The 15850-nt window shown below is 43.8% G+C and overlaps 2 pseudogenes; one reads left to right on the forward strand and one right to left on the reverse strand.

The window, feature by feature from the left end:
* Positions 1–1793: 1793 nt before the first annotated feature.
* On the reverse strand, positions 1794–4696 carry LOC146802163 (uncharacterized; annotated as a pseudogene).
* Positions 4697–5284: 588 nt separating this feature from the next.
* On the forward strand, positions 5285–9083 carry LOC146802164 (uncharacterized; annotated as a pseudogene).
* Positions 9084–15850: the final 6767 nt, after the last annotated feature.

Genomic DNA, 15850 nt, shown 5'->3' on the forward strand with positions numbered 1-15850 from the left:
TTCTATCAGACAACATTCCCCATATCAAACAAACTGAAATAACTTTACCACCCCACCTCTGCCCAATGAAAACCATTTCAGCCTGCAGGAGCTGGGACTCGAACTCGAACTTGGGTCCTCAATAGAGAGTAGCTCGCCACTCCTTCAACTGTAGCATCCATATACATATATAACTATTAAAATGCCAAAATGTTAAAGTTTACAACATGTCCGGTTTGCACTCACCTTTAGGCATACACCTGAATTAATCAGGTGGACTCGCAAAAGCCTACTCACATCCGGGAGCGCTGGAAGTGACGTCATTGCTCTGCTGCAATAACCAATACTGTGAGAGTGCAAGGGCAATAAAAGGGGCATGATAAATCGGCCTCCGTCTCTTTATTTTCCAACTTTACACTTTGAAAGCAGGAAAACTTCAGGGATTCCAGCATATCTCAGGTAAGATATGCTGCAACTGCCTCAAGGCGGTCAATGTTAAACTGTCAATCGTGCAGGATCGAGCTGCAGTCAACGCCGTTCTTCCAGCAGCACCCACACAGTGACCCATTCCGGGCCACTGGGGAGCCCTGCAGGCCAGGGTCAATCCTGATTCTTAGCACAGGACCTTTCATAAGAAAGAGTGGGCAGTCCTAGACTCTCGGCCCCAGGGCTTTAGGTGGGCCAGGTCCTGTCGGTGATCACTGTCAATCTTTAGGTGCCCTTCTCTACCCTTCACTGCCTCTGTAACAGGGGCTAGCTTTTCACTTTTAAATAGCGCAAACTGGGAGCGCTTAAAATTCTAGCTCCAGTTAAATTACACAAGAGCATACATTTTTTAAATCACAGAAGGTGCAGGCTCGAATCTGCTTTCTTAACTCAAAGTGATATTTGTTGCTTAACTGCTGCTCTAACCATAGGCTACAGCTTCGCCATCAAAAACGAGTAACATGTTCAGTGTTATATACACTGAAGTGATAGTTGTTGCTTATTCAGCTTAAACTACTTACAACCAACGACAAAGTCAATAGCCCTGGCTTATTGTAGGTGTAGTGGTACGTGTGTTATATTTAAAAATAATGGACAGAAGCAGCAAAGTTCCAGTGGGGCAGCGCACTGTGCTAAGCACAGATTTTTGGCTTCAGTGAAGGGCCCGTTCATGTTTTGTTGTTTTCATGAGGGGAAGCCTGCAGGCCAGGGTCAAACCTGATTTCTAGCACAGGGCCTTTCATAAGAAAGAGCAGGCAGTCCTAGACTCTCGGCCCCAGGGCTTTAAGTGGGCCGGGTCCTGCCGGTGCTCACTGTCAATCGTCAGGTGCCCTTCTCTACCCCTCACTTTCTCTGTAACAGGGGCTAGGTTTTCACTTTTAAATAGCGGAAACTGGGAGCGCTTGAAATTCGAGCTCCAGTAAAATGACAAAAGATCATACATTTTTTAAATCACATGAGGTAAAGGCTCGAACCTGTTTTCCTAACTCAAAGTGATAGTTGTTGCTTATATATCTTAAGCAACTTACAACTATTTACAAAGCCAATCGTCCTGGCTTGTTGTAGGTGTAATGTTACCTGTTGTGTTGTATGTCAAGATGAATGGACAGAAGCAGCAAAATACCAGTGAGGCAGCGCACTGTGCTACGCACAGATTTTAGGCGTAAGCATCAGTTAATCTACACCTGGACCTGTTCATTGTTTTGCTTTTGTGACACCTTCAACCTCACGGTATGCCCCAGTGCGCATGGATGCAGTGCCAGATGCATGTATATCTGAATGGGTACTGCATAATAACTAAGCTCTTCTTGCTCTTTTGCAGACAGCTGTTAAGTAATGATGGAGTCATTGTAAATGATATATGATAGAGACCACAATGTATAATAATGAATTTTCACAATCCAAGATCGACTGAATGTTAATTTGAACATGTGTAATATCTTACTAAATAATGCATCAAACTTCTCCTCATCAAGGACAGCTGTTCCAGCACGGCCCTTCGTTACACCTTTTGCAGATGCAAGTTCTTTTGGAGAAAAAAGTGTTTTTCTGATACCAATGCGAAGAAAACCTATATTGTCCCAAGCTGCCTTTGCTTCCTCCAAGAGTTTGTGCAATTTTCTCTCTGGAACGAGAACATCTCTGAACAGTGAAGGATCATTTGAGTCCTTCACCAACTGCTGCACAGTCTGCAAAATAATACAACTATTAACTATTTGCCATCATGTTAGGTTACATACTAAAAAATACATATAGGAAGAAAGTGTTTTTTTGATTTGGCATCTATACATGGCTAACAATGTAATATTTGCTAGGTTAGCTCCAGGAGTCTAATTTAGCCATATTTAAAATCATTGCATGCAGAAAGATTTTAAAGTCCGCATGCCGGAAATCTACAAGGTTTGTCCAATATAAACTTTACCTGTGCTAAAAGAGTGCCAAAGAAAACAAATACCTTTTGTACAGTGAATGACCGACTGCTTATTTTTGATGCTGCTGTATCTGTTAAATTCCGTGAATTGGTCAAAGAAGACAGCGCAGCTTGCAAATGCTGTTGAGCCAGCTCCCTATTGCGGGTGCCTTGCAACTGTGCTATAATCAAATAAATACAGTTGTTAAAGGCAGGAAATAATAAATACAATATACACATAACAAGCATACTTTTTGGCAATGCATGTGTTCGGGTGGAAAAAAGAATTATTAATGGGAATTTTTTGCAGTTTACACTGAAATGTAGAATATCAGCACGCACCTTTTAAGTGTTCGATTTCAGCTTGCAACCAGACACACTCCTCGTTCAGACAGGAACCAGGGCCAACAGAATAGCTTTCATTTAGATTAATTATGGAGAAGAAGTTATATACCATTTCCTTAGAGAGAAAGCAAGTCATAATTAGGCCATACAAGTGGAAATACTATTTCCTATGTACCTTAAAAAAAATTAAAAAAACATTACCCCAGTGTTGAATGATGGACTTTCCTCCCTCATCAAATAAAATGATTCTTCATTGTCCTGAGGGGGGAAAAAGAAAAGCAACCATTTACACTGATAATATCAAACAGTTTTCCATTTGTTTATTCACATTTTATTAGGTAGGTATCTGTGCCTTAATGTTGAGGAAATGAATGCACCATATTAATTCTATGTTTTAATAAGTATCAAGGATTTTCACAGAGATAACAGGTTTAAGTTATGTGGTTTTGGCAGCAAAAGGCATGTTACGTTAACCAAGGAAAAAAGGCTGACATACAGGCTTAACAATATACAAATGTGTATAAAGGCAGCACTCATATAGCTCTGCTTACATAATGGTCAAAACTTTTGTTGCTTGCAAACTGGTCATCATGGCAAGGGGTATGGTTCACATTCACAGATGGTGCTGCAGATGGAAAGTCACTGTAGGCCAGACTGTGTGACTGTGAGCCGTGAGGCACAAACTCTTGTGGTGTCAAAATATGTGGTGCCAAGGGTACCATCATTTTGAGATCTTGTTTGCTGGGTCTAGTAGGTGTTACTCCATTGCTCGAAACAGTCAGCTCTTGTGTAGGAAATAGTTTTTGGGGTATTAACTGGTGAGGTGGTGAAAGGGAGGCATGTTTTGGCCTTGATATTTGGATTTAAGTGGGGACTCCAAGACAAGTTACTTTGTACGTTCTACTTCATCATATTTACTTGTGGATTTTAAATGAAGGACACTAGCCATTCCTGCTAAAAGGGCCAGGTTCTCAAGTTTCTGAAAATTCATCCATGAACTCGCATAACCAGGCTGAGAAGCTGTGCTTTCGGCATGAGCTTGGTTAGCAACTCTTATATAATCCGGTCCACTCTGCTTGGCTTTTTTGTCCTTGAATCTCTTCTCTGCAATTTCTTCCTCTTGGAGTTCACGTAACACCCTCCTAAGTCTTCCAGCGCTTCCCCGATTGCCACAGTCCATTATCAACTGCTTTTCCTCCAGTGCCCTTTGCAGTAACACCTGTTTTAGACCCTCTGTTGTGCCAGAATAGCTTGCAATTGAGTCTTCAAAAATATTTTGAATCATAAGACACTGTTTCTTCACTAAAAAAACAGGAAAAAACAAATATATATATATATAAACTTCAAAACTGAGATAAGAACACATTGATCACTTGCAATATATCTTCACACGCTAGCCAGAATATATAAATAAACAGGTATTGATATTAAAGGACAAATGTACAATCTATCCATAACAAAGCAAGTAAGTTTTCCTTAATTGACAGTACACATTGTAAGCCTGAACTTGAACCTCCTGAAAAAAGTTGCCTAAATAAAATAGCTTATCCACAAATGGCTACGTTATAGTAGTGCCACGAGCTAAAAATGTCATCCCTTTTCATAAGTGTTAAATTTGTCTCTGGAGAGCAATGCAAGGCATATCTGAGGACATGCATGTTAATTTTTAATGGCCATTATTGGATTTATTTATTCCCAAGTGTAGGTTTTTACTGAATCAGTTTGGTAATTTCTACCATTATCCTGGAGTTGCAATCTTAATATAAAGGTTTACTTATTGTGCTTACCAGATAATTGGAAAAGAATCATAGCTTTAAAATCTCTCTCTTTGGTGATTGGCCGACCAGTTTCATCTGTATTTTCGACCAGCCATTTAAAAAGAACTTCACCGGGATTGCCCAAAAGCAGAAAGTCTACATCTTTTCTAACACACACAGAACAATGGCATTTGAAAAATAGGACGGTGAATGAAACCATGATTATGTCCTGCTAGATATTAAAATCAGGAATTAGTTTGTGTCTGGTTTAAGTTTCAGAGGTATAATACAAAGCATATCGAACTGATTCACCGAATATTTAATTGGAGAAAAGCATCACAAAAAGTACACTGACTTGGTGTAATTTTGGACTACAAAGTGTTTAGTCATCCACTGAAGAGCATTGAGGATATTGCATAATTATCCAGTATGTGGTAAAGGGATTACAATTCATATGATATAATGGTAGGCAGATCCCTATGGAGCTGCAATAATCTGACTCATTGCCATCATGCAGAAAGCAATGAAATTGGTTGCGCAATACAGCTGTGCACACCATAAACCATGCCCCATCTCATCCATTGTATCACATGCTTCTCAGAGTAGAAAGTGACCACTGTCAGCCCCATAGGCTAGTGTCCTTCATTTAAAATCCACAAGCAAATATGATGCGGTAGAACGTAAAAAAAAACATGCCTCCCCTTCACCACCTCACCAGTTACTACCCAAAAATCCATTTCCTACTCAAGAGCTGGCTGTTTCGAGCAATGAAGTAACACCTACTAGACCCAGCAAACAAGATCTCAAAATGATGGTACCCTTGGCACCACATATTTTGACACCACTGGGTTTTGTGTCTCACGGCTCGCAGTCACACAGCCTGGCCTACAGTGACTTTCCTTCTGCAACAACAGCTGTGCATGTGAATGATACCCCTTGCCATGATGACCTTTTTGCAAGCAACAAAAGCTTTGACCATAATGTAAGCAGAGCTAAATGAGTGCTGCCAATGTACACATTTGCATATTGTTAAGCCTGTATGCCAGCCTTCTTTCTTTGGTTAAAGTAACATGCCTTTTGCTGCCAAAACCACACAACTTCTACCTGTTATCTCTGCGAAAAGCCTTGATACTTATTAAAATATAGAATTAATATGGTGCATTTATTTCCTCACCAATAAGGCACACATACCTACCTATTAAAATGTGACTAAACAAATGGAAAACTGATGGACATTATCAGTATAAATGATGGCCTAATGGTTGCTTTTCTTTTTTTCCTCCTCAGGACAACGAAGGATCATTTCATTTGATGATCGAGGAAAGTCCATCATTCAAAACTGGAGTAATGTTTTTTTTTTAAGGTACAGAGGAAATTGCAATTCCACTTGTATGGCCTAATTATAATTTACCTTCTCTTTAAGGAAAGGGTATATAACTCCTTGTCCATAATTAATCAAAATGAAAGCTATTCTGTTGGCCCTGGTTCCTGTCTGAATCAATCAATCATGGCATTTGTAAAGCGCACTACATACCCATGAGGGTCTCAAGGCGCTGGGGGGGGAGCTGCTACTGTTCGAAGAGCCAGGTCTTGAGAAGTCTTCTGAAGGTCAGAAGGTCGTCAGTCTGTCGCAGGTGGATGGGGAGGATGTTCCAAGTCTAGACGGCGAGGTGGGAGAATGATCTGCCACCTGCAGTCACTCTTCGGATGCGGGGGACGGTGGCGAGGGAGAGGTCTGCGGACCAGAGCTGGCGGGTGGGGGTGTGAAGGCTGAGTCGGCTGTCGAGGTACGTTGGTCCGGTGTTGTGGAGTGCCTTGTGTGCATGGGTGAGGAGTTTGAAGGTTATCCTCTTGTTGACAGGGAGCCAGTGTAGGTCTCTCAGATGGGGTGTGATGTGGCTGCGGTGAGGGATGTCGAGGATCAGGCGTGCGGAGGCGTTCTGGATGCTTTGAAGCTGTTTCAGGAGTTTGGCCAGGGCTCCTGTGTAGAGTGCGTTTTCGTAGTCCAGTCTACTGCTGACGAGGGCCTGGGTGACCGTCCTTCTTGTTTCGGGGGAGAGCCACTTGAAGATCCTGCGAAGCATGCGGAGGGTGTTGAAGCAGGAGGAGGAGACGGCGTTGACCTGCTTCGTCATGGAGAGGGTAGAGTCGAGGATGACCCCTAGGTTGTGTGCGTGGTCGGTGGATGTTGGGGGTGTTCCTAGTGCAGTAGGCCACCAGTAGTCGTCCCAGGCCGAGGGGGTGGATCCGATGATGAGGACCTCCATCTTGTCCGAGTTCAGCTTTAGTCGGCTGTTCCTCATCCAGTCGGCTGGATGAGAAGTGTGTATGGTTACATGCCGAAAACGAACACTTAAAAGGTGCGTGCTTGATATTCTACCTTTCCACGTAAACTGCAACAAATTCCTATTAATAATCCTTTTTTCAACCCAAATACATGCACTGCCAAAAAGTATGCTTGTTATGTGTATATTGTATTTATTATCTCCTGCCTTTAACAACTGTAGTTATTTGTTTATAGCAGAGTAGCAAGGCACTTGTAATAGGGAGCTGGCTATACAGCATTTGCAAGCTGCGCTGTGTGCTTTGACCAATTCAAGGAACTTAACAGATGAAGCAGCATCAAAAAAATGCAGTCGATCATTAACTGTACGAAAGGTTCTTGTTTTCTTTGCCACTCTTTTAGCACAGTTAAAGTTTATATCGGACAAACCTTGTAGATTTCCTGCATGAGGACTTTGAGATTTTTCTGCATGCAATGTTTTTAAATATGGCTGTTTTATACTCCTGGAGATAACCTAGCAAATATTACATTGTTACCCATGTATAGATGCCAAATCAAAATTTAAAAAACACTCTCTTTCTATATATATTTTTTAGTATATAACCTAACATGAATGCAAACACTTAATAGTTGTGTTATTTTGCAGACTGATATGCAGCAGTTGGTGAGGGACTCAAATGATCCTTCACGGTTCAGAGATGTTCCCGTTCCAAATAGAAAATTACACAAACTCTTGGAGGAAGCCCACGCATATCGGGACAGTGCAGGTTTTCTTCTCAATGGTATCAGTGAAATACTTTTTTTTCTAAAAGAACTTGCAAATGCAAAAGGTGTAACGAAGACTTATGTTGGAACAGCTGTCCTTGATGAGGAGAAGGTTGATGCATTATTTTTTAAGATATTACAAATGTTCCAATTAACATTCAGTCGATTTTAGATTGTGAAAATGTATTATTATACATTGTGTTAAGTTATGTTTGCATATGTGCGCTTGTATCATATGATTGTACGATGACTCCATCATTACTTAACAGCTGTCTGCAAAAGAGCGAGCAGAGCAATGGGGGTGGCTTGTAATTTATTAACAATTTGTGCTGAGTTTTTACTACAAATGGCATTCAAATCTGGTGCAAAGCCTTGAGTTTGGATTTTATTTCTAAATCTTTAGGTCCAGGTGAAGGGCTCAAACTGGATGAATCTGTGATAGCAAACTGCACTCATAAAATACTGTGTTCGCAGCTTTTATTTAGACATGATCAAGTCTCCAAATAATTAGATCAATTGGTCCTGTTCCTAGCACTTGATTGTAAGCTCCAATTTTGATTTCTGGTCACTGTACTAGTTTCTTAGCCTCTTTTTCCAAATATGAACATTGCAAGTAGAGTTATGACTCACCGTGGCTGCCTCCATGATGGTTTTGTAAAGAAATCTGGCACTGATTACTTTCTGTTTGCAGAGGACGTGTGACAGTGTCTAGTGAACATGACTATGGCACATGTTTGTTTCAATTCCTCTACATTGGTACAGTCTTTCTTCCAAGTACCCCAGCATTTCAAAAGGGTGAAAGAGGCAGAGAAGACAGACTGCTACTCGGGGGTAGAACGGTCATTAGGGACCAGGGGCTAAACACCAGTTATGTAGTGGTGCTTTGTGTTCAATTTCTGTTGTCAGTCACGTTTGCTCTTTTATAATTCTCACATTTAGTGCAGATTTTGAGCTACAGAAAAGTACCCCTGCTCTGAGCCATGCCCACTCCTGCAGCCCTATGTTTTATCTAACGTTTTGGAGGGGACCCAACTTTTTATCATCAGGGGTCTCATTGCACAAAAGTTAAGACGTGTGTTGAAGATGGACATTTCTGTCCTCTTCCTGAAACTCCAACAGATTTCCTGAATCCACAACTTTCTGCTTCACTCTTAAGTTCATAAAGGAACTTTTTCTTTCTTTACCTTCTGCCCCTCTCTTCATCAATGCCTTGCTCTCACCTGTGCCTCTTTGACCAAGTGCCCTTAATGTTACACTTATGAACCCCTGTTACCCTAACCATATCTCATCTGGTACACTATATGAAATAATGGAACTGGAACTTTTTAAAGGGCTCAGCCCTATTAAAAACCAAAGATAGTGGTGGTAACATGATACTGATGTATGTTATTTTGTTTTTTCAGAGTTTATGAAGTCTGTGTGCAGTACCAATGGCTGACCATCACTGGACAACAGAAGTATGAGAAGGAAGCTGGCTTTAAAGATTTGCAATGCTAGAAGAGGATTAAGGAAATCTCCCGATCTAGAATCAAACAACAAAGTTTCTGGTTTGCGTTAAGCCTTTTTTTCTGGTTGCAGTAGTCTGGCCTTTTTTCCCTCCTTTTTTCCTTGACTTTTTCTCTTGTTTGGTATCCTGGGCCCTATGGAGCCAAATATGTCCTTTGACAAATAAAATTACTTTGTTTCAGACATCCCTTTTGATAATTCTTCCTCTAACCACTGTTTTGTTTAGTCTTCTGCCACTGGTCATCATGTCAAACAGCTTCACATAATGCCTCAAAAAAGGCAAGTCCCAGTGAGTCAGGTGTATGGGAGTAGTGGCACATGTTGTTAAGCTTATCTGAATGCAAAGTATAACACTGTTGCAGACCACTTCTTTTGTATGAAGGTGCTTGTGGTATTTCTACAGCACAAACATAGCCAAAAATAGCATTCACATATTTATTTTATACAGGTGTCTACCTCTCACTATAGAGTTTAAAAAGTAATTTTTCCAAAGCAGGAGAAAATTAATCTGATTAATAGGGCCTGATTTAGAGAACTTTTGTGTTTGGTTTGCTCAAGTTTTATAATGCAGACCTGAATAAAAATTATTTTCAGGATTTACAAACCAGAGCAAATTGTTTTTTTGGTAAAACACTCATCTGCAATGGGATAGGTTTCACATTTGTCTAGACATAGTATTTTTTTGGTACCGGAAGGGTACCCTGCCAGTACAAAACCTAAGCTAGACTCTCACAGACAACATTGCATTATAGTGCCAATGTTTGTGCATGACCCTCGACTACCTAATGGTGCAGTGGTGCTAAAGAGAGGGATAGACATGACACTTCCCTGCTCTCTCCCTGTTATGCAACACAGTCAATTACGGTGCTGCACTACGTTCAGTGACAGTTTTGTAAATCTGGGCCTTACTTTAGAACTTGTGGCATTGCAAAAAATTCTTGGTATTGTGTAAAAAAAAAGGCATATTACATCCAAGTAGCCTGTTTTCGACAGGAAAGTACATTGAGGAGGTGGTTCGCCAAATGTTTTCCTACCAACAAATTCATAGCCCTAAATGACTAGTGGGACCCTGCAATGGAATACTGGCAGTCGGCTAATATGCTCCTAACATGGAATTGTCAAGGTGCACTCCACCCGTAAGGATTTATTAGTGATCCACAGGCATTCTAAATTATTAATGAAATCATCTGGGAGTAATCTACACTTGGCCTTCAGTTAGTTTAAAATCATCCAAGAGTATTTCACAATCATCTGAAAGTCCTTATGTAGTCATCATTTAGTAATCCACATGCGCTACTTGTGCAGAGAGGAGTGAGACTTTGTGTCAGGCTTGCTGTGGTGGAACCGTCGTCCCAGAGCACCAGGGAACCACCCCAGCCCGACCAGCACTACTATCCTCTGACCCCACGCACAGCAACACCACAAGAAGGACTTCATGTCCCAGGGTAAAACGCTCGCCACCACTGACAGTCAGGGTGAGGTGTTATCACCGCCGGCACATAAATCACTGTCAGAACCTCCATGGCGCGTGATGCACGCGAGCCGCGCCTGGGCCAAGGGCAGGCCTGTCCTAGCCCTTCATTGCCTGGAAGAGGCTTTGCTGGGCCACCTCCCTGTCAGCCCCAGTTCGGAGTTCCACACAGCTTTACTCTAAAGGGACTTTTCGAACTATAACCCCAAAACATCTATGATCATTGACTGTACTTTATTTGTCGTGTAAATATCCCAAACCATCCCACCACCAGCTTTGATCTACCGCCCTATCATTAGAGTTCGAACTGACTGCTTGGCATGAGGAAACGGAAAGGGACTGAGGCTGGACTGGGGGCATCTAATAAGATCTAATAAACGGTCCCAGGTTTAAGGTCTTTTCACTACGAATGAAGGGGTGCAAGGGCAGAATATATTAGACCGTATAGAAGATATTGTCGCAGAGTGTGGAGGGCTGCTTACGACAACTGCTTCAACTATTAACACCACTGTTCAGCCCCGCACCTGATACTTTGGTTCCATACTCACATACCACTACTGGGCCCATCAAAAAAGGGTACGGTAAAATACCCAATCTATTCAAGAAAGCTGCAATTAAAAATCACACGATGTCACCCCCGGAAGCTCGGGACGAATGTATTTGTAGCCATTTGGGTCCCACTTATGAAGCCTGTACCCCTGCTTGTACCATCTCAACAGACATCCCTCGGAGCAACCGCTTTGCCACTCTCATAGAGACGTTGTCTGCAAGTGATATACATAGTGACCCAGAGTATCCTGGCGTAACTGAAAGCGTGCTAAACACAATTTCCTCCCAGGGAGAAAAGGCGGCCACTAATAATTCAGCAACCTTCACTATAACTATCCAGAGGGGAATAGCAACCCTAAAAGAGTCTGTCAAGGCTTTGACCGCCTTAATGACAACATTTCATCTTAAATTAGAAGAATGCTGCAGACTCCAGCCTTCATTAACAGCACTAATACACATGCTAATCCAAGGACAGACCATGTACCCTATTCCCACATGCAAACAGGCCACATTGTCACGAATGCCCGCTTAGTGCCCCAGCCTGGCCCACTCTTTTGCAAGGATAGGGCATTTGGCACACCCCTGTTCGCCTATGGAAGGCTTCAGGAGGGCAAAGGATGGGAACAATGGGATGCACTACGGGACACTATTGGACATGAAACTCAGAAAGAACGGGCACCCCAGAATTTGAACACAGGGTGGAGGAGGACAGCTGCACTACTCCCACTAGTTTATTCTAAGCATCCTGCTCCCCTGCCCACAACTACATCCACAATTTATATGACACACATCCCTAAGGTTGACAACAACTGCTATAAGCATGAGGATGGTCAAGCCCTAAAAAATAAAGCTACACACTGGCTGAGACATATTAGGGGTTGTAGATCGATAATAAGGGACGACATTGTGCCTGCCCTAAACTGTGTGTTTATTTGACTTTTATTGTACCTGCCACTGTTAGTTTCCTCTTTGTTTGTTATCCACCTTCTGTTCTTTTCCTGCCGCCGCTGACCCATGACTCCTCCCCTACCGCCCAGCTCCCGCCTCCCAGCTGCACGTCCCTACCCCGTCCCCTTCATAATGGCAGCCGCTGTGCAGTCGCGCCTAAGGCAAGCCCGTCTGTGCCCATCCGTGACCCGACTACGACAAGCTCCAGGGCCCCTGGTCCCCCCGGACCCCACCGCTATGATTCAATCACCCTCCACGCACTCTACCCCGGAAGACGCGCCGACTGCGCAAGATCCTCGCCAAACACCACCCACGGGCAGTTCTCGTGCATACCCTGCCACAGATCCTTCACCATCGACAAAGCTCCCATGACTGCCGAAGGCCCGCCCGATACACGCACCACCCATACCCTGACCTGCATCCTTCTCAACATGCGCTCCCTGCACCGACACGCCATATAGATCTAGGACCTGATCAACACCCTCTCACCCGTCACGTTCTTCACAGAAACATGGACAAACGCCACCTCCGGACCCGACAACACCACTGCCATCCCCGACAGCTACAAGATCCAGGCACCACCCAGGAGGTGGACTCGCCATCGCACACAAGACCCCCCTCCGTCTCTCGACATCCAGCACTAGTGAGCCCCACTCAAACACAGAACAACTCCACTTCCAGATCCAGACTAGCCCCAGGACCATCCCACGTGGCACCCTCATCTACATTCTGCCTGGACCCTACACTCACCACACAACCACCATCACTGAACTCATTGCACCCCGCGCCATCACCGCCATGGACCATATTCTACTCTGGTACCTGAATTTCCACCGTGACAACAGCTACGACCCGACCACTCTCCTCGACAACCTCACCAACCTTGGACTGAAGCAGCTTGTCAACATGCCCACCCACAGAGCGGGTCACACCCTCGACCCCATCTTCACAGGAGGGACTAACATCCACTTCAGCCACACTACTCAACCCACCTGGACCGGCCACCACTGCGTCCACTTCCCCTTCAACACCACCACCGCACCCAAACCCGCCTGCCACGACGGAACTGGAGCAAGGTCACAGAGGAACACCTCAGCACCACCCTCTGTCAAATCCCCCCATCACCGCGAACAGCACCAACTCCGCAGCCAGGGAAATTCACCGCTGGATTTCCTACTGTGCCGACAAGCTCGCACCCCTCTGCCCCCCCCACCAAACAACGCCCTCTAAAAGCCACCTGGTTCACCTCAGAACTTCAAGAAGCCAGACGCCTAGAGAAATCCTGGTGAAACCTGAGAACCACGGAATCACGGAACAACCACAGGAGCGCCCTGAAGGATTACCACCAACACATAAGAGACACCAAACAGACCAACGTATCCAATGCCAAGGAACTGTTCAACGTCATACAGCAGTTCGTCAAACCGACCAGTGAATCCACAGACATAGCACCCTCCCAGGAACTCTGCGACAAGCTCAGCTCCTACTTTCATCTGAAGATCAAGGCCCTCTATTGAGGAAATATGAATTTTTATGGTCAATTGTGTCCCCTATCTTAGACCCCAACGGCTCCATGTACATGCTACAAGTACATGTATGTTCCCTCCAGTTCCAGCTATGAAGACGCAAATACATGTGCGTCCAACGTTAACATGTCCTCTTTCGTATCTGCCATGAATGGGCCGGATATTCCATTCCTAAGTATGATTGGCCACCGACTTTATATGGTACACTTTTCACGTTTTACAGTTCAGGCGAGTAGGCCCTGAATTCCGCCATCAAGCCTTTTCCTGCTTCTGCCTCTGAAATGCTCCAGCCTGGACCTGCATCTGTATCCATGAACTTTGTCTTACTCCCTGCGTGGCTAACGGTGCCTGACGCGGCCTGTTGCCTGCCAAAAAACTGTATTCAGCCTTCAAGTTATCTGCTCCGTTCCTCATCCAATGCATTCCTGTCTAAATAGCTTAGGTAAACATCCCTCTAGCTGCAGAGCAAAGAGCCCGGCCTTACTGTCTCCGTGCAAGTAATTCATAGCCCCTGTTACCATGGAAGATTCCTGCCCCCTCGCATCTCATGTAGACATCTAGACGCTTGTACACGCACTAACAGTCAGTATAGAATAGGATTTGTCCGCGAAGACCTTTTCTTCCAGATAATATAGTTCCTTAAACACAAGATATTAGATATGATTTAGGACTAGGTTGTCCTGACACCCCAGACTTCTGTCTCCACATGTAGGGCTAAATGTCAAGTTCCCTTCACCCTCTAGTTGCACGTCAATCACACGTCATGCGGCTGCGTGCGCATCTCTGCCAAATATTGCGCATCTCTGCCAAATATTTCTGCTGACACTGCAGGATTCTCTTATGGATCCACCCACTTGTGACATCATTTTAAATGACGTTTCTAGTATACGCCTATTATTACGCCTATTTTCATTACGTATGTGTATTCTTATCTGTATTATCAGCTATTACGCCCCCTGCATCTGTCTTAATGTAATGCTTTGCATATATATATGATTACTTGTCAATAATGCATTGCTGATCCCTTCCTGAACCTTCGTGGTGATGGAATATGATTGCCTGGTTCGAACCATAATTCCTTTGTAAGGAATAAAGTACTTTCCAGAACCTCTAATACCACCGATTCTGCCTCTTATTTTGACTGAGTTATTCCTACTAGACTTTACCGCATAAAAAATAGTACAGGTAATTTAAATATTTACCACATAAATTGGCGCCCGAATAGGGACACTTTCTCATCTCACGCGCCGGAGGTGCGTTGCAGGCCCGGTCCCCTTGCCACAGCTGAACGGACAAAAACGCGTACCCGCAGGATTTCCTGTATCTCCCTCCGGCCAAGCGGGGGTGACTGAGGCTGCGATCAACACCCAGACGAGGCGGTGAGAAGTGCGAAGTATCCCGACCAGAGCCTAGCTGAGAGAGCAAGATCCGAGGTATACAGAGGGCCACCAGGTTCCGAAGTTCCGAGTCGAGTCGAGTCCAGTCGAGTCCAGTCCGGTCCAGTTCAGTTCAGTTCCGAGGCCTTCCGTTCCGTGCTACCCGGTGAGTACCGTTGCCGGGGAGGCATTTAGACGTGCACATTAATTTGTGCCGGTCATGACGGGTTTGGGTACACAGATCCGGTCTGCACTGTTTTAGCAGTGTATCTGTACTGTTTAGCAGTATATCTAGTATGCTCATGTATATAATTCAGTATTATCTAGTATTAGTATTATGTCAGTGACTAGTTTTCTTCTAATTATCATTGTTCGTTAAATGTTAAATGTTAAATGTTTTAATAGGTTTTAAAATTGTGGTATGAATGAGTGTTCATTATTGTGTTTATCGTATTAATTGTATTCAAGTCCAGTTTGAGTAAGAATCAAGTAGCAAGGTTTAAAGATGCCGTTCTTTTCAAAATTAAGACAGATCAAAACTAGAAAAGGAGTACTCGAAGAAGCTGTTCCCATTCCACCTAGGGACACTCCAGGGTACTTTATGTATCATAAACATGGCCTAGATGCCGTATTATATCTTGACTTATGGGTGGACTACACCAAGGATCTAGCAGAAAGTCAGAGGTGGCCCGCAGCTGGGACATGGGATGCAGATTGCATCATGAGAGTAGAAGAAGAATTATGGAAAAAGAAAGCCAGACAGTCACAGAAAGATGCCATTGAACTATGGCGTAAAGAATCGCATAGGCGCACAGAGAAAGCGCTCAGACAGGAAGAGAAAAGTAGGGAGAACTCAAATAAAGCCCGAGAAAACGTATTAGTTGAGGAAGGTATTCGAGTAAAAACAGAACAAGTAGACAGACAACGGAACACTCTTATGAATGGTATG

Source organism: Triturus cristatus, chromosome 8, assembly GCF_964204655.1.
Source record: "Triturus cristatus chromosome 8, aTriCri1.1, whole genome shotgun sequence".
NCBI lineage: Eukaryota > Metazoa > Chordata > Amphibia > Caudata > Salamandridae > Triturus > Triturus cristatus.